The 20,663-nt window shown below is 39.3% G+C and overlaps 1 pseudogene; it reads left to right on the forward strand.

Moving 5' to 3' along the window:
* Positions 1 to 20,663, forward strand: part of LOC108718534 — a 544,081-nt pseudogene that overhangs the window by 184,537 nt on the left and 338,881 nt on the right.

Consider the following 20,663-nt stretch of genomic DNA (forward strand, 5'->3'; position numbering starts at 1 on the left):
CACCCCATCCTCTACCGTTTCTAACTTTACCACAACATCCTCCTCATCCTCCACTGCTATGGCCACCCCACGTAACACTTCCTCCACCACCGGTGCCCCTTCTTCACTGGGGTCAGAGGAGTTATTTTCCCATGAGTTTCTTGAACTGAGTAATGCGCAACCATTATTGCCAGAAGAAGATGAAGGAGATGAGGACCTTACACCAGATTTAATTCTGGCAGAGAACACGACAGAGATGGACATAATGAGTGATGAGGAGGAGGTCCCCGCTGCTGCTTCCTTCTGTGATGTGTCAGAAGAAATTGATGCATCTGAGGAGAATGATGATGAGGAGATTGATGTTTTGTGGGTGCCTAGTAGAAGAGAGCAAGAGGAGGGTAGTTCAGATGGAGAGACGGAGAGTCAGAGAGGCAGTAGGAGAATAAGACTTAGAAGAAGCAGGGAGGACAGCCCGCAGGGATCAGTAGGGCAACAACATGTATCGGCACCTGTGTTCAGCCGGCCAACGCACCCGCCATTGCCGCCAATGCCGCCAACTTCTACTGTTACCGCCAGATCGCACACTTCCAAAAAGTCAGCAGTGTGGGATTTTTTTAATGTGTGTGCCTCTGACAAAAGCATTGTAATTTGCAATGAGTGCAGTCAGAAACTGAGCCTTGGTAAGCCCAACAGCCACATAGGTACAACTTCTATGCGAAGGCACATGAGCGGCAAGCACAAAGCACTTTGGGAGCAACACCTCAAAGGCAACAGGCAAACTAAAAGCCACACTCCTTCTGGTCCAGCATCTTACTGCTCTACCTCTGCTCTCCTTGACCCGTCTGAACCACCCTCCACTCCGCCTTCCACCTTGACCACCTGTTCCCATTCCCAGTCATCTGCCACCAGCCAAGTTTCTGTGAAGGCCATGTTTGAGCGTAAGAAGCCAATGTCTGACTGTCACCCCCTTGCCCGGCGTCTGACAGCTGGCTTGTCTGCACTCTTAGCCCGCCAGCTTTTACCATACCAGCTGGTGGACTCTGAGGCCTTCCGCAAATTTGTAGCAATTGGGACACCGCAGTGGAAGGTACCCAGCCGCAATTTTTTTTCTAAAAAGGGAATACCACACCTGTACCAACATGTGCAGAGCCAAGTTACCGCATCTCTGTCACTTAGTGTTGGGCCAAAGGTCCATATGACTACTGACGCATGGTCCTCCAAGCATGGTCAGGGCAGGTATGTCACCTACACTGCCCACTGGGTGAACTTGGTAATGGCTGGGAAGCAGGGAATGGGTAGCTCAACAGTGGAGTTGGTGTCACCGCCACGGATTGCACGCGGTTCTGCCACCACCTCTACTCCTCCATCGCTCTCTACCTCGTCTTCTTCTTCTTCTTACTCTGCTGCTGGGTCCTCCTTCTCCTCCTCCACACCTGTGCACCCCCAGCTCCCCCTAGGCTATTCGACGTGCCAGGTACGCCGTTGTCACGCTGTCTTGGGGATGACGTGCCTGGAAAGCAAAAACCATACCGGATCTGTACTCCTGTCATCTCTGCAGTCACAGGCCGATCGGTGGCTGACCCCACACCAACTGCAGATCGGAAAAGTGGTGTGTGACAATGGAAGCAATCTGTTGGCAGCGTTGAGACTAGGCAATTTAACACATGTGCCCTGCATGGCACATGTGTTAAATTTAATAGTCCAACGTTTTGTCTCCAAGTACCCAGGATTCCAGGACGTTCTCACCCAGTCCAGAAAGGTGTCGGCCCATTTCAGACGTTCCTACACAGCCATGGCACGCCTTGCTGACATTCAGCAGCGCTACAACATGCCAGTCAGGCGTTTGATTTCTGACAGCCAGACTCGCTGGAATTCAACGCTCCTTATGTTGGAACGTCTGCTGCAACAACAAAGGGCCGTCAACGAGTACCTTTTTGAACTGGGTGGTAGGACTGGATCTGCACAGCTGGGGATTTTTTTCCCCCGTTACTGGGTGCTTATGCGCGATGCCTGCAGGCTCATGCGACCTTTTGAAGAGGTGACAAATATGGTCAGTCGCACCGAAGGCACCATCAGCGACCTAATACCCTTCGCTTTATTCCTGGAGCGTGCCGTGCGACGAGTGACAGATGAGGCTGTAGACCAGCGTGACGAGGAGCTGGAAGCGCACGATTTCTGGTCGGAATCACCAGAACGAACCCAGGCACCTGCTGCAACGCAGGGAGAGGTGCCAGAAGTGGAGTCAGAGGAGGAAGGTGGCTTTGTGGAGGAGGAGGAGGAGGACCAACAGGAGCAGGCTTCCCAGGGGGCTAGTGGTGACCTTTTGGGGACCCCTGGTCTTGTACGTGGCTGGGGGGAGGAGACCGTGGATGATGCAGTCCTTGATAATGAGGAAGCGGAGATGGATAGCTCTGCATCCAACCTTGTGAGAATGGGGTCTTTCATGCTGTCATGCCTGTTGAAGGACCCCCGTATCAAGAGGCTTAAGGAGAAGGACCTGTACTGGGTCGCAACGCTACTAGACCCTCGGTACAAGCATAAAGTGTCAGAAATGTTACCAACTTACCACAAGTCCGAAAAGATGCGGCATTTACAAACCAGCCTGCAAAACATGTTGTACAATGCTTTTAAGGGTGATGTCACTTCAGGAACTCATCAACATTCCAGGGGCAGAGGTGCCAGTAATCCTGCCACGAGCACACCTGCAAGGACAAAGCCCTTTGGCCAGTCTGTAACGTCAGACATGCAAATGTTTTTCTGTCCAAGGCAGCGCCACAACCCTTCTGGATCCACCCTCAAAGAACGCCTCGACCGGCAGGTAGCGGACTACCTGGCATTAACTGCAGATATCGACACTCTGAGGAGCGATGAACCCCTGGACTACTGGGTGCGCAGGCTTGATCTGTGGCCAGAGCTGTCACAATTTGCCATGAACCTCTTGTCTTGCCCAGCCTCAAGTGTGCTCTCAGAAAGGACCTTCAGTGCAGCAGGAGGGATTGTAACTGAGAAGAGAACTCGCCTAGGTCACAAAAGTGTCGATTACCTGACCTTTATTAAAATGAATGAGGGGTGGATCTCGGAGGGTTACTGCACGCCGGAAGACTTGTTCTGACTTCTATGCAGCTGTCCTTCTCTTCAAGCCTCATGACTCCACACACAGCTGTCCTTTAGCGTCCTCCTCCTCCCTCCGCCACCGTTACAAAACTAGGGTGCAAACCCTACTGGTTTAATTTTTTCTGGCCTCTGTGCTTCAGTGGCTGCAACCAAAAAAACTGGGCAAACAATGTCTACAAGGTCAACGTATGGCAAAAAATGACTATTTTCAGCATTTATATGGCATATTTTTTCTGGCAACTGTGCTTCAGTGGCTGCGTCCAAAAAAATGCATATTTTCTGCATTTATATGGCATAATTTTTCTGGCCTCTGTGCTTCAGTGGCTGCAACCAAAAAATGCATATTTTCAGCATTTATATGGCATAATTTTTCTGGCCTCTGTGCTTCAGTGGCTGCAACCAAAAAAATTTATATTTTCAGCATTTATATGGCATAATTTTTCTGGCCTCTGTGCTTCAGTGGCTGCAACCAAAAAAATGCATATTTTCAGCATTTATATGGCATAATTTTTCTGGCCTCTGTGCTTCAGTGGCTGCAACCAAAAAAACTGGGCAAACAATGTCTACAAGGTCAACGTATGGCGAAAAATGACTATTTTCAGCATTTATATGGCATATTTTTTCTGGCAACTGTGCTTCAGTGGCTGCAACCAAAAAACTGGGCAAACAATGTCTACAAGGTCAACGTATGGCGAAAAATGACTATTTTCAGCATTTATATGGCATATTTTTTCTGGCAACTGTGCTTCAGTGGCTGCGTCCAAAAAAACTGGGCAAACAATGCCTACAAGGTCAACGTATGGCAGTTGTTTAAAGAGAACAGTAGATTACTAGCCAGCAAAGCTACCTAAGCTAAAATGTCCCTCAAATCCCTGCAGACTTCTGTCCCTCCAATACAGAGCAGTATCAAGCAGATTACTAGCCAGCAAACTTACTATCATCTGTCCCTGAAATCACTAACAGCTCTCCCCCTACACTATCTCTTCCAAGCACACACAGGCAGATTTTTCAGATACATTTTTGCCCTTGATCCCCCTCTGGCATGCCACTGTCCAGGTCGTTGCACCCTTTAAACAACTTTAAAATCATTTTTCTGGCCAGAAATTTTTTTTTTAGATGTTAAAGTTCGCCTTCCCATTGAAGTCTATGGGGTTCGCGAACCGTTCGCGAACCGCTCGCGTTTTTGCGCAAGTTCGCGAATATGTTCTCGAACTTTTTTTCCGACGTTCGCTACATCCCTAATTATTAACAGATATTGGTTTGTCCAAAATTCAAGAGTGAAAAAAAATCTTGTTAGTGGCTTTATTTGCTATTCCACCTATTCACGACTACATACTAAGGGGCCGATTCATGAAGCTCGAGTGAAGGATTCGATTTAAAAAAACTTCGAATTTCGAAGTATTTTTTGGGTACTTCGACCATCGAATTGGTTAAATTCAATCGAATTCGATCGAATTCGAACGATTCGAAGTTCAAATCGTTCGACTATTCGACCATTCGATAATCGAAGTACTGTCTCTTTAAAAAATACTTCGACCACCTACTTCGGTAGATAAAACCTACCGAAGTCAATGTTAGCCTATGGGGAAGGTCCCCATAGGCTTGCCTGTGATTTTTTGATCGAAGGATTTTCCTTCGATCGTTGGATTAAAATCCTTCGAATCGTTCGATTCGAAGGATTTAATCGTTCGATCGAACGGAAAATCCTTCGATCGATCGATCGATCGATCGCAGGATTTGCGCAAAATCGTTTGACTTCGATATTCGAAGTCGAACGATTTTAGTTCCCAGTCGAATATCGAGGGTTAATTAACCCTCGATATTCGACTCTTGATGAATCGGCCCCTAAATGTCCCCATCAGTGTCATCATCCAAATACGAAGATCAGTATATGAGTACAGTGCCTGAAAATATGTATTATTTAACCATTATTTCACCTACTAAAATGTATTAGTGCATCACAAACATGGCACTATTTGGCCTATTGACCCAAAAAAAGTACATGCTTATAACATTAGAAACCTCTACTTGTAGGGGGTTATTTATCAAGGTCCGAATTTATCTCTATATTGGCTGCTACAAGCTCTGATCTAACCTGCTTGGGTTTTTAACGCTTATTTATTATTATATTTTCCCGAAAATTACCTTTTTTAAATTTTCATGATTTTTTTGTGAATTTTCCCCGAAAACTCAGAATTTTTCATAGTTTTCACCCGAAGGCTCCGAAAACATAGTGAAATTGCCCAAAACCCCCGACACAACCAAAAATCAATGGGACTGTTCCCATTGACTTTTATGCAACCTCGACAGGTTTGAGATGCCGTGTTTTTATATTCGGGCTTTTTAGCCCTCGGGTTTTATAAATTCTGAAAAATGTGTGATTTTTTTTTAAAAGCCTATTATAACAAAAAAAAAATCACAAATTTTTCAGATTTCGGGGAATTTCGGGTATTCGGACTTTAGTAAATAACCCCCGTAGCGTCTCCTCTTTTCCAGTTGAGTTAAATTAGATTGTAATTTCCTATTGCAGTTCTAGCCAAATTTTGCCGTCAAACATATACAGTATTTTTGTGGTCTAAATGATATGAAAGGGAAATATTGTGCAAAACATTCTGTAGAGCTTTCAGAATTGCCAGGCTACACAAATGTTTTTCACAAAAGTCACATCCTTGTCTATCGATCAGTTCCAAAAGGGCCTCTTCACTCTGTTTTTGACTTGTATCTTTTAGTGCAGAATACTTTTAAAAACTGTTTCTGCCCTACTAGTATAGTTTGGCCTCATGCTACAGACCCTGGTTTGATTCCCCATGGCTTGCTGTAAAGCACTTTGAATACTATGGGAGAAAAAGGCTGTATAAAAATTTCCCTAAATATCTATATACAAGAATGATCTGTTACATAATTATTGTGTAACATAGGAATTCTAGAAGTAAAGCCTTAGATTTCTATGATTTATACTCAAACCCCCAGTACTTATCATATAATTATTTAGTATTTCATCTAGAAGCCTTGATCAGTGTAATTGTTTCTTTAAGGTCAAAATGTACATTAAGTGCAATAAAACAGTTTGCAGTTGATCTTTATCCGTTATAGATTGGCATAATGTCATCATTATATTCATCTTTATATGTACATATAACTTTCCTTAATCCTGCAGGCCCCTAAAGGCCTCTATTACATGGGGATGAAAAGGGAGATGGTTGTGTACTATTTAGTCTGTTTACAGCATCAGTGTGCTCATTGACAGTGAGGGGGATATTTATAAAAGGTTAAATTTTTTAGACCTGGAATGAACTTGAATAGTTTCTAAATTAAGATTTAATTTAAGTGAAGTCAGGTGAAGTTAACAACACAAAAACTCGTGTGTTGATCAAGTTTTCAAGGGTAACCCATAAAAAAAAAACTCAGAACATCATGAAGGCTATTAACATCTTCAAATGGTTCAAGAGACCTCTGCCATTGACTTCTGCATGACCTCGGCAGGTTTTAGATGGTGTATTTTTGGATTCAAGCAGTTCAAGTCAGGGTAAAATAAATCTCCAAAAATTTGAGTTTTTTAATTTTCTTAACCAAAAATACCCTTGGAAACTTGTTTTCCTGGGAAACACAACTTAACCCTTAATAAATCTGCCCCTGAGGGTTGGCTGTTCTGCTGTATTGTTTATCTCTGACTTCAGATAAGTAAATGCTCAGTTAGTGACAGGCAACTTTTGGTGATCTATACAGTTGAATAGCTGCAGCTCTCAGCATGTTTGGAGGTAAGATGCTAGGAGTAGTAGTGACTACTACTGTTCAGTATTTGGTTTATTGAACCATAGGCCAAACAGATGGATTACAAACAGTATGAGTGGCTGTTCACAGTATGGCCACCTTTCACTTTGTCACCTGCTGCTTCCCAATTCACTGGCAGATATGGTGCATTGGATACTGAAATGTTCTATCAATAGATTGTAATAATCCCTTTATTGAAAATCTTTGTGCATGGCCAACTTTATAGTTGAATAACAACTAGATCGTATTAGATGTTTATCCTTTGTGACTGGCTGGACCGGTATATTCTGAGATACTGTAAGTAGAGCAGCATGTCCTTATTTGTTATGTTAAATGTCACGGGGGGCAGTATCTGGTAGGAAAAGAGGACCATCACGGCTTAGAAGATGCAGCTGAAAGTGTTTTTATTGAAAAGATTAATTCGAAATACAATTCTTACTGGTTTTGTGCCTTAGGAGGTACTTAATCTTAGTCGTCATACCAGTATCTGGTAGGATCTACATTATGTAATGTATCTGATGCTTGTCAGAATTGATCTCGCTGGATCAGTGTGCATCACTGTCAGTATCATTTTATCGGTATAAAATTAGAACTTCATGTTGTCCCATTGTTACTGATATAATGTGAGTTGTTAGGGCTGTTCTGTTTATCACTGGAGTTTTCTGTGGTGGGAACAGTGCCAGTGGCCTAGTATATGTTAAAGGCACAATGTCACTTGGGAAATATGTGCTGGAAGCAATGGCACCTATAAAAGAAAGGTAAACACACACGTGCCATTCTGATTGACCGTTGCATGGCATATCTGCACTGTGACCACCCTTCAGTGACAATGACCCAGTCAGTCATTTTTTTTAATTGCTAGCGATTATATACTCTCTGTGTATCTGTCTGTGAGAATATTTGTGTGTTATAGATACCTTAAAGGTAATTATTATTATATTGATGCTGTGTAATTGAGCTGAAATGGGTAAGTCAGTTGGAATTCTTTCAAGGTCACTGGAAGGCCTTTCATTTCAATAGAGCTGCAATGGGTCAGATTCCCAGCAGTGTCAATCACAAAGCACTGTCGTAACTGGATCCCCACCAGGGTGTGGGGCAAAGAACTATTTGCTTAGCTATATTTTCTCTCAAACTGATTATCTGGGCTTCTGTTATAGAATATAATAGGGGTAAGAGTATACTTATGTGTCTTGTGCACAGTATTTACACAACTTAAATTGGTAATCTGAACGTCTCCATTTTCATCACAAACATTCCCTTTGTATGGGTAAATGTATTTGCTAAAGAAGACACTGGGGATTGCCCACAAGAGAAATGTCAATCAAACCTACAGATTTCTAGAGATCCTCAAATGTTAGGGCCACTGGCTAGTCGTCTCCTTCCTTTGAATGTCTTTTGTAGATTTTCAGGCTCTTATTACTTTCTGTTATTATGTTTTTGCAACAAAGCTACACTAATATAAAATTGTGTATTTTCAGTGGGGTGTACAGGAAGGAAATTTATTTTTATCATTTATTATTACAATTTTTGTGCTAAACCCCAGTCTTAGTAACTGGTATAGTATCCCTGTGCACCACCTATATACCCCAACTGTAGCAGAGTCGAGAACAGGGGCTGATTTAATATCTTCTGCCACATACAGTAAAATCTTAGTAATATAACTGATTAGACAGCAGTGTTCCCTTGCACAACTCTCTGGGTTCTTTAATTGACTCCCTTGCCCCTGGCCACAGCTGTCCACCTCAGTTTGAGTTGAACTAATTTTGTTCTCTTAACTTCTCATGGAAAAAACTAAAAAAAGATTCATTTTTTTCTTTCCTTTAATGTTATGTAATTACATTAGACATACTATGTGAAAAAGAAGAATGTGTCATTGAATTATACTTCTCTAAATATAGAAGTAATGTGCTTAAAGTAGTATTTTATGGTATTTATTGAAGATGTTTGCAACAACTCCACTAGTTCTGTCCATCGGTTCCACTTACTGCAAAACTCCTTTCCCAGGCTGTGCAGGGGAGTGGGTAATACTCAGCACCCTTCACTGTAGGATACAAACTAGTCAGCAGCTCCGCTGACCTGATAGGAAACTGAAGCTTGTTGGTTTTCCAACATTTGCTTCTTGTAAATCACAGTTAAGATCCATAAAACCCACTAGCTGCTTAACATGTGCCCTATCTCTATCATTAAATAATCATTAAATAAATTGATCAACAAGTCCTAGGGTCATAGTTTTAACTCTCTAGACAGCTGCTGGGAGATTTAGGTGAAATCTTTCACAGAATATGAGCATAAATCTGTAACAAATCAGTCAGCAGGGCTAGGACAGAATTGCATATTTGAAGTCCCTGGGGATAGAGGTCGGGTCAGTTTGCCAGGGTTTTAATGGATCACAGTAGACTTGATAAGGTCACTTGCTCTGTAGGATCGCTGCCTTTTTGTACAAGTCATATCCAGTTGCCAACGTTTAAACTGTATTCATGGCTAGTTGATATTTTTATTCTCCTTGTTAACCAGTAAGTTAAGTTATAGTAATTTGCAAATTGAACTCTTCATCTCTGTCTTTAGTACTTATATACAGTATATATTTGTGGGTATCATTACAGTCCTTTCTGCTCAGTCTCTCTCCAAAGTGAGATTTAAAATAGTAGTTGTTAGGGTCAGAGGTTAAACCACTGGCATTACTTATATTGTTGTTTTTCATTACTGCTCTTTAAGTTAATGCCATCTCCCATCTTTCTCTTTTTTTTCTGATATTCAAACAATGGCTTGTTGCTAGAGTCCATGTCCTGCCTACGTAGGTCATGCTCTCTTCTTTCCTTTTTGTTTTTTTCTTTTCTTTAACACTGGATATGTTGGAATAACATTCATCTAAAATAGTCTTTTATGTTAAATTGAAAGCAGATCTCTGCAAAGTAAGTTAAACGAATTACAACTGAAAAAGAAAACACAAAATAGCTGATTGAAACTATACACCACCTTTAATATGACACTCCTAAATCATCACTGGTGCAACCAGTTGTTTTCCAGAATTGTATAATTGGTTAAATGGAGATCATCTTTATGTAGTCAATGGCTTTATTTCTACTTTGTGTGTTTTATACTGCAATAACTTGCATATAGAAGGTTCATCTTCTGGTGAAGTACTACAGCGGGATGACCTGTACCATGAAATCTAAATACACTCCAACCAACTCCATTAAAATGTGATTGCAAAACACAAGTCGAGGGATGGGCACACAACAATTTCCAAGTGACTGAATGTCCCTTGAGTACAGTTAAATCAGTTATTATGACATAAGTAGCAGGTAGCATAACTGTAAATCTGTCAAGAACAAGCCTTCCGTCCGTATATGAGGGAAACTAATCAAGGAGGCCACCAATAGAAGTATGACAACACTACTACAAACACAACTAACACTAAACGTGTCACAGGCCTAACTGGCTGACATTTAAGAGAATATAGGGGCGATGTAATTAAAGTCACAAAGAGGAAAAACAATTCGCACCAATAAGAATAAAAATCCACATCTCACAATGTAATATTGTTCCTTAAACTGTTATTGCATTGCAAAATTGTAATTGCGCACTCTTAAGAAGTGCTAGAAGGTGTCGTAATCTTTTGGAGCAAACATAATGACTTTTTCAGTAAGAAGTTTTATTACATTTATTGCGCATTGACGCAAACTATAAAATTCCCAAACGGTCTTCCACTGTCGGTGGAAGTGGTCGCTAAACAATTTCCAGATTCGCAAAAGCTATATTAAATTTGCGCAAAGCAAAATTTGTTTTCGCAACTTTTTACATTGCGAATAGTTTTTCCGTTACCGACTTTTATTGCATTTGCCCGCATTCCTACATGAACTCTTGTCTGGGTGCCTCACCAGTCACAGTTTTATGTGAGAGTGGTAACGAAAAACAGCTTACAGTTTGCCACAAGTCAAATGGGAGACTCAAAAGTCAGATTCTATGGTGTCATGAGAGTTATTTGTCCATCTTTATTTGTCCATTAGCCTGCACACCATGTTTGGTGTAAGACAAGCACTGAACATTGTCATAAACACTACTGTTGTTGTGAGGAAGCAGGTTGGTGGCAGCCTGGTGCTGTGGGGATCCTTCTTTGCTGCAGGTCCAGGAAGGCTTGTAAAGATAGAATGAATACAATTAAATACAGTAAAATCCTGGAGAAGAAAACTGATGCAGAGTCTGCAAGAAACCTGAGTCTTGGGAGAACTTCCAATAAGACAGTGAGCCCAAGCATAAAGCCAAAACTACAGGAAAGGCTTCAAAACAACAACGTTAATGTCCTGGAACGGCGAGCTCTTGTCCAGATTTCAGGCCAATGCAGGATTTCTGACTTGATGATCCCTCTGTACAACCTGACAGAGCTTGAACAGTTCTGCAAAGAGAATGGGGGAAAATATCTGTGTCCAGATGTGCAAAGCTGATCAAGACCTATCCACGCAGATTCAATGCTGGGATTGCTGCCAAAGGTGCATCTATTTAATACTGAGCTAAAGTGGCTGTATACTCACGCAATCAGTTGCTTTGTGGGGGGTTTTTTTCATATAAATTAGTTTAAATCCACTGAAGGGCAATGTGGTTCCATGTTCTTTCACAATAAAACACAACATTTTTCGAGTGGGTGAATAGGTTTTTTTAGGCACTGTGTAATGCATATAACCATTCTCTTGGACATTATCTTTATCAAATCTGTTATTTGAACAGCAACTAACTGTTTTCAACCTTTTCTTCAATTTCGTTTTATACAGTAGAAAGCTCTTGATTTTTCAGTCCAGGTCATTTATATTAATCAGGCTGCACGGAATGGTGTGAGTGGGCTGTGCTTAATGTGTGTCTCAGTTCTTTAACTTTGAAAGTATACAAGATGCCAATGAAATCAACATTCTAAGTTTATATCAATTTATTTTGGGGTATAGATACCCTTAAAACATATTCAGAACTCTTGCGTGCAGTGTATACTGTGCTTTGCCTCGCTGGTATTGAAATTATTTCCAATTCTGTGCTGTTCAGCAGATATTCCTCCTCAGTAACTGTTGCCCTGAAAACTACAGCAGCGTGGCTTAGAGGATTCTCTGAGGCATGAACTATGTTAAATTGCAAATCCTTTCCCTTGCCCCATTTTCAGCAAAGTTAACATTTTTCAAACTGCCTTTTGCTGGCTCGAAAGTAAACTGAGGAACAGGTTTAGAATATCCACCACTTTTCTGTATTTCATTGAAGAGAGTCAAATCAGCAGTTTAGCAAACTTGAACTGAAAAACCTTGCAGCAGATTTGAATCAGAGCAATCAGAGCACTGGGACCAAACTGGGACCTTCTTATGGACTGGACCACATTGATAAAGCAAAGCTGGGGAGGATCGGGCACAGTGGGTCAGGGCAGTGGTTGGTGCTGCAGTCAAAGTTAATTTGGCACTGACAGGCACCATATATGTCTGTCAGTGCTCACATTGAGCTTATCTCTGTACTAAGGGTATGCTTGCTTACTGAACAGGGTGTTGATCACAGCTAACTGACATTATCTTCTACGTTATTGTGCCAGCTGAAAAGCCAGAAAAAACAACACATGTAATGAACAAAGTATGTCTAATAAATTTAAGAATTGAGTATGTGCTGTCAGCTGAGTCCCAACAAAAACAAATACTTGAGACTTAATTTACGGTTGTCAAAAATAAAAAATAAAAGTTTAAATGGACAAAAGTACATTTTGTTTCTGCAGGTTTTTGAGTGTTTTGCTTTCCCTTTGGCAGGTGTTTGAATGCTTGCACATACTGTAAAACCAAACATGCAAGAGGAGAACTTGCTAGTTACCCAGTGGAAGAATTGGTTGACAGAGCTGCGCAGTCTTTCCAAGGTATGATTAGAAATAAGCAGTCTCATTTAACAACGTTACATGGAAAATATATACTGTGTTTCCTCTGTTTTTCTGGTATGTTGATTTAAGCAATAAGTTGTTTAGAACCTACAAGGTAATTGCAATGGCCATAGAGAGTTTTAAAGGAAATTTACAAAGGTAGAGGTATTCATGAAGTCACCACTGGCTACTAGTACAGGAATGGATCCGTTATCCAGAAACCTGTTATTCATTATGGAATGGCTGTCTCCCAAAGACTCCATTTTATGCAAATAATCCAAATTTTTTAAAAATTATTTCCTTTTTCTCTGTAGTGATACAACATTGCCTTGTACTTGATCCAAGCTAAGATATAATTAATCCTTATTGGAAGCCAAACCAACCTGTTGGGTTTAATTAATGTCTACATGATTTTATATTAGTCTTAAGGTATGAAGACCCAAATTATGGAAAGATCTGTTATCCGGAAAACTCCAGGTCCCAGGCCCGGACTGGCAATTTGTGGGTTCTGGCAAATGCCAGAGGGGCTGCTATAAGGTGCCATAGAAAGTCACTATTTAGTGGGCTGATTGAGGGCGGATTGGGCCTCTATGTGGGCTGATTGGGCCTCTGTGTACCTGAAATGCCAGGGCCTATTTTAATTCTCAGTCCGGACCTGGCCGGTGGTGCAACGTTTCGGGGCTGGGGCGGAGCCCCGAAACGTTGCACCACCGCAGTAAAAACCTTTGCAAGGGCTTGCCCTGCAGACACAAGTCTCGTGTGCTAGTGTGGTTTTTCGATTCAGTTGCTAGGAGGTCACCGTATCCTCTATTCACTGTGCACCGAGCAAAACTATATACCTGCACAACGGGTGTGCGAGTGTCTACTCCGAATGAAGTATCCTTTATATAGAAGCACCTTATGTGGAAAGCTCTGAATTAAGGAAATGCCATCTCTATTTTAAACAAATAATTCAAAATTTAAAAAATAATTTCCTTTTTCTCTGTATTAATTAAACAGTACCTTGTACTTGATCCTTGAAGGGTAAACTATATTATTAGGTTTATTTAATAAGTAAACTATTTTTTAGGAGACTTAAAGTATGGTGATTCAAATTATGTAAAGATCCCTTTTCCAGGTCCGAGCAATCTGGATAATAGATCCTCTACCTTTATTACTATAGTATATATATTGCTATGGTAGTATAACATATTTGAGAAATAATAGTTCTAAGGAGTTGGATATTTTGCTTTGATTATGATTTGATTATATTAACCTTTTTTCATTATATAACTACTAGAATACAGATATACATGCACTGGAGAATTTGAGCAGTACATTTCTATGTGATCACTTTGCTCACTTTCCAAATCCAAGTCCTAAACACACAAATACACCTATGCACATACTCTATTTGTTCCTTATTCTTGGCCCATATTAAGTTGACTAAATACTGCAAAAAACCTAATGCAGAAATTTTAGACCTGTTTCACTAGGGAAACAGCAGTTTCTTCAGTTGTTTTTTGGGTATCCGTCACAGGAGGGCTTTGTGGCTCTAATGATATCGGTTGTCTGGCATTCATCAGACATTGGACTCTACATGAGTCATCATCCTTCTCTACAGCAAGTAAAGCATATTCACTCTTTAGCTTTAGAGTTTGTTACCTGTCCTTTAATCTTGTATAAATGCAAGATGATACCAGTAAATATCCAGTCTTTGACATTCAATGCAAAATATTTATAAATGGAAAAGTAGACCTCATTGGAATTGCCATTTACTGATGTAATGAAAATCTGCTCTGAAGCTGTGTGTAGTTCACGATTGAACTTTTAAAAAATGCGGTAAATATGTTCTCTCTAATGAGTCCTTTTAGCAGTTATGTTATGAACACTGGACTGAAAAATAAAGCAAAAGAAAAAAAAATCATTGCAAAGAGAAAAAAGCAACAAATAAGAAAAAAAAGCAAAATTTCTCCTTCAGGGTACACTTCTCTGCCACCTGCCTTCAGCCTGCCTCTCATCTCCTTCCCTCATGCCCTTCCCAAGCTCCTCTTCTATTCTGCCCTAATCACTAGGTTCAGTTCAATGTTGCCTTGATGACACCATGATTCTGCCTTTATTTGCATCATGGCTCCGCCTCCAATAACTTAGACCTTTCCCCCTCACAGACATCCGGTATCAAAGGAGCCAAAAGGTTGCAACCCTATCCTCCTTCAGCCTGGCATTTGTATAATATGTCATGTCTGGTTTCCTAGGTTGCCTGAATGCACTATAGATAGGGGATCCATTATCCAGAAAGCTCCAAATTAAAGGAAAGCAGTTTCCCATAGATTCCATTTTAATTTAATAAATTTTTTTTAAATGATTTTCCTTCTCTCTGTAATAATAAAACAGTAACTTGTAATTGATCCAAACAAATATATCATTCATTCTTATTGTAGGCAAAACAATCCTATTGGGTTTAATTAATATTTAAATTATATTTTAGAAGACTTTAGGTTATGGAGATCCAAATTATGGAAAAAAAATCCAAGGTCCCAAGCATTCTGGATCACAGGTCCCACATGTACCTATACACTTTAATTCTAGCATAAAGTAAATGATAGGCTTTTTGTATAAAACTTTCGCTTGCACCTTTGCTAAGTAGGCTGCTGTCATGTTCTTGAAATGGTAACTCTCATTCACTGCATTTGTTTCTGTAGCTGGAGATTCCATGCATGTTGCATTGCAGGTACAGAGCACATTTCCTCATCAAAAAATATAAGCCCTTAGACAAGCGCTTTGTAGTTGCTTTTTTTAAGCAGCTATTTTCCTGCCCTACATTAGTACAAATTATTATTGCATAAACGCCGATGCCCATTTATTTTCTGCTACTAACAGTTTTTCTGGCTTTTCATTTATTTTCATAACCATATGTTTATCCTAAGCTATTTTAAAGTTTATTGTGAGTATTCAGCACTTTCTGCATCTGCATTTTCTACCTTCCAGTCTTTGAGGGTACACTTTAATGGCAAAAAACCTGCTCTGCACTTTGTCGAGTCACTTAATGTATTTAAATGTATGTCATCTTCCAATATTTTGTCTTGTACCTAGCGTGCACTAAGGTATATTTTATTAAATATGCGCTCAGCAATTCATCTGTACGTGATCTCTTCACAAAAAAAACTGTCAACTGCTACGTGCACAAAATGTTGAAGCATCTGCTCCCGCTTTCAGGATATGTTTTTTTTTTGGTGGCTGCAAAATTTCTCATACACTGAAGCATGAAATTGCCGGCCAAGATAATGTAATGCAGGCTCAGTAAATAATTAAAAAAGCACAAGGCACAACTGTCAGTTGGCATGGCTTTTATCAATTTATGCAGGATAAAAATTTTCTGTAATGGGAACATATGGTGCTCGGGGTTTGATTTGCTGGTGTACTCTCATCTATTTGCAATATGATGAATTGCTAAACATGTCCAACTTCACATCCATGTAGATTATCTAGGGCTTTTTTTTTTTCTTGCTGTCAGGTATATTTGTAGAATTCTGACACCTAGTTGTGACTAAATTTACAATCGAGGCTCAGATATTCTCAGATTGTGTGACTCAATTTTGAAGATTTTCATAATGTGGAGAAAGTAAATTGTTTTCAGACTTAAAATAATAAGCCTGAACTTCGCTTGTTATAATATAGAATAAGAAACCTTTCATTTGGCAATAGCAGAGCAGCAATTTCCATAACACACCAATCAACCTAACATTAAAGACTTTTTGAAAACCTTTATAAAAGATTTTTTTTCGTTGTCTACATATAATTCACAAAGTAGACTTTTTTATTAGATATAGTGAAGGTAACACTGCCCATGAAATTAAGGGGGCTATTTACTAAACTCCGAATGCCACAAAAAACTGAAAAAATTCTGTTTTTTTAAGTATAAAATCCTAATTTTTAGTAGGAAAAAAACCCACAATTTATTTATTATACCCCGAGATGGAAAAAGTCGGAATCTGAAAATCCGGCATCTCAGACCTGCCAAGGTTGCATATACTGTAAGTCAATGGGAGAAGTCCCAATGATTTTTTTGATCTGCGCTGGGTTTCGTGCAATAATTCGAAGATGTTGTGGTTTTCTGGTGGAAAGTCCAAAATAATTGGTACGATTCATATTTTTTACGATTTTTTTCAGGTTTTTTCCTGCAAAAATTTTTTCGGAAAAGTGAATTAATAAATAAGGCTCAAAATCCCGTGCAGATTTGGACAGAGTTTTTTTCAGAAAATATTGAGATAAATTTGATAAATAACCCCCTAAATTTAGCATAGATTAGTACGGGTATAGAATCCAATATCTGTATACCCATTATGCAGAATGATCCAAGATGAGTACAGATATAGAATCTATTATCCAGGAAACCCATTATCCAGAAAGCTCCAAATTACATTAAGGCCATCTCCCATGGACTCCGTTATAATCAAATAATTCAAATCTTTAAAACTATTTCCTTTTCTCTTTAATAATAAAACAGTATCTTGTACTCAGTCGCAACTAATATATAATTAATTCTTACTATAATCCTATTGGGTTTAATTCATGTTTAAATTAATTTTAGTAGACTTAGGGGGGTTATTTATCAAATATTTATTATTACAGATTTATATACCTTGAATGAACTCACAACTTGATTGGAAAAAACTCTAATCAGAGAGTTGGGGTCAACAACCCGAAAAAAATTTTGGCAAAAAAAAGGGGACCTCTGCCATTGACTCCTACATGACTTCAAAAAAAATCTCTTTTTTAACCTAAAAATGTGAAATAAACTCGAAAACTCAAATTTTCATGGAAAACACAACTTGATCCTTAATAAATAACCCCCTTAAGGTATGGCGATCCAAATTACATAAAGATCCCTTTACCAGAAAACTCCAGGTCCTAAGCATTCTGATAACAGGTCCCATACTTGTAAATTGGCATTAAAGTTATGAATGTTTTGTGAAAATGTGTTACATGGACATTTCAGTGCAAAAGTTCAAAAACTGTTCTGAATTTCAAACAAAAAAGTATTAAAATTTCTATTACAAACAATGGGCATATTTCAGGTTTAGCTGCTTGACACATGTTAAAATAAGGTTTCCTAAATTGTTTTCTCATTTTAGTTCAACACATTTTAGCTAAAAAAGCTTCAGATCTATAGTTCCAAAAATTTGTCAGATACAAAATGTATTCTAAACATGAAAATGAAGTTATGTGAAAGAAAGGAAATTCTTGTCAGAGCTATGCTTTAGTTCTCACTGGAAGGCTGTGAGGCCACTTGAAAACACTGAGCTTTAGAGACTTCCATTACGGTTAAGATGATAGCATATATTACAGGTACAGGTAAAATATTGTGCTACCCTGTCTGACAGATGCTACAGAATGTAGAAACAAACAATTAAAAACATATTTTGATACAATCTGGCTTCTAGTCACAATTTCATTAGGCTCTTTAGATGAGCTTCCCTAATTCCTCTCAATATAGCAATTTACACTCAAACAGAAAAAAATCTGCAATTATTTTAAATTACATGGCCTAGTTATCCTGTGCCGGTACATTTTACTGAGCATTTTCTAGTGCGCGAATAACCTTCATATTATGTAATATGTTCTAATTTATCTTTAATTAGCCATATGTATCTGAAAAAAATTAAGCAAGGATCAAAATTTGCCAAAAATGATTTCTGGCTTGTGTTGTTATTGTTTATTTGTAGCTCATCACAGACCCAATGACCACAAGGCCTTTGTATGCAAAGAAAAAAAAACCTACGCTATTATTTGTGGGGTTAGACTTTATTTATCATGTATTAAATAAAAACCTTTTTTAATACAAGTTTTAAGAGATCATTTCCATTTCTAATTATGGTTGAAGCCAACAAACATTTGTCAGAACAAGGGTAAAAATGTAATTCTACCAAGTCACACAAAAGTAGTACAATGTAAAAATATAAAACCCAGTTTTAAAATAATTATTAATGGGTGAATCCTTGAACTCCAATGTAGCACAATTTAACATGTAGGGGCACATTTATTTAGGGTCAAATATCGAGGGTTAATTGACCCTTGATATTCGACCGTCGAAGTTAAATACTTCGAATATCGAAGTCGAAGGATTTAGTGCTATTCGTTTTTAAATCCATCGATCGAACGATTTTCCTTCGATCTCAAATTGGCTAGAAAGCCTATGGGGACCTTCCCCATAGGCTAACATTGATGCTCGGTAGGTTTTAGGTGGTGAAGTAGGTGGTCGAAGTTTTTTTTAAAGAGACAGTACTTCGACTATCGAATGGTCAAGTAGTTGAAAGTCGAAGTAGCCAATTCGATGGTAGAAGTAGCCAAAAAAAAACGTTCGAAATTCGAAGTATTTTTTATTATATTCATTCACTCGAGCTAAATAAATGTGCCCCGTAGTACTTTAAAAGTTGGGATCATCTTACCTAATACCCCGGGCTGATGCTCCTGGTAACAGAAAGCTGCACCTGCTAGGGGTATTTCTCCTAGAGCACCATGGAATGATCTTCTTCTGATTTCTCTTTCTTCAATGGCCCCAAATTGAGCAGTAGAGTCAAAAGGCCAGCGTTTTAGTTAAAGTTCTGCTTTTTTCTCTACTGAGCATGTGCACCTTCACGATAGAAGGTAGGACCAGAAAGGAAGTACCATTCCATGGTGCTTGCTGGGAAGTAGCCCAGGCCGGTGCAGTTATCTGCTAACAGGAGCACCAGCCCAGGGTGGCTATAATCACTGGGAGGGGGGCTTTTCTTTTACTTTTCTTTTTTTCCTTTTTTTAGCAGACGTAGAGGCAGAATTATCTGTGAGTTATTTAAAACTCCCATAAACTCGAAATTCGACCAATCGAAATTTATTAATAAAATCGAATTTTCTCAGCGCGGATGAATTTAATCATCATGAAAACTCAAATTGAATTTGATTCGAATTTGAAAAACTCGAATCGAAGTTAAAAAAAACCTCGATTTGAGTTGTTTTTTCCCGAAAAAATCATATGTCAGGAATCTAAATGTCAGGAAGGCTGCAAACTTCAACAAATTGATCCCTGGACCTCTCCCATTGACATACACAGCAATTTGGCAGGTTTAAGGTGGTGAATAGTCGAGTTTAAGTTCTTAAAGGGCCAGAGTATGATAAATCTCGAAATTCGAATTAAAACTTGAATCGAGTTTGGATAATTCACAATTCAAATGTGAGCATGCGAATACGCATTTTCACTTCGACCCTTAATAAATCTGCCCCTTACTGTATGGAGAGCCAAATTTCAGAATGATCCATAATCTGGAAAATCCCGCGTCCCAAGCATTCTGGATGAGATTTTTCATACCGTTTATATTTATTTTTGTCGATCATGTTGCCTTTGAGGTACCAAAGGGCCTGAAACTATTATAGATGTGTTACAAAAATACCATCTCATTGATCTAAAACGGTTAAAAAGCTGTGGTCAGACCAATTAAAGGAGAAGGAAAGCTACGGAGGCATTTTATTGCCAATTCTGTTTATTCTGTAGAATGTTTTACCATACCTGAGTAAAAAGCTCTAGAAACTCTCTGTTTGTTTAGGATAGGAGCTGCAGTATTAATTTGGTGTGACATCACTTCCTGCCTGAGTCTCTCCCTGCTCTGGGCTCAGATTACAGCAGAAAAGAGGGGGGGGGGGGAGAGGAGCAAACTGAGCATGCTCTTGCACAGGGCAATGAGGTTTAAGTTGAAGGCAGGAAGTCTGATACAGAAGCCCATGTGTACACAATAGAAGGAAAGAAATGCAGTGTTTCTTTTGACAGGGGACTCAGAGCAGCATTACTTTGGGGGTTTACTGGTATATTTAGATGGACCTCTCTGATAAGGCTTACTTAGTTTTAACCTTTCCTTCTCCTTTAATTATAATCTCTTTCTGTAGCTGAAATCAAGTCCCCTTTTATGCATTTTAA

The sequence above is a fragment of the Xenopus laevis genome, chromosome 6L (assembly GCF_017654675.1).
Source record: "Xenopus laevis strain J_2021 chromosome 6L, Xenopus_laevis_v10.1, whole genome shotgun sequence".
Classification (NCBI taxonomy): domain Eukaryota; kingdom Metazoa; phylum Chordata; class Amphibia; order Anura; family Pipidae; genus Xenopus; species Xenopus laevis.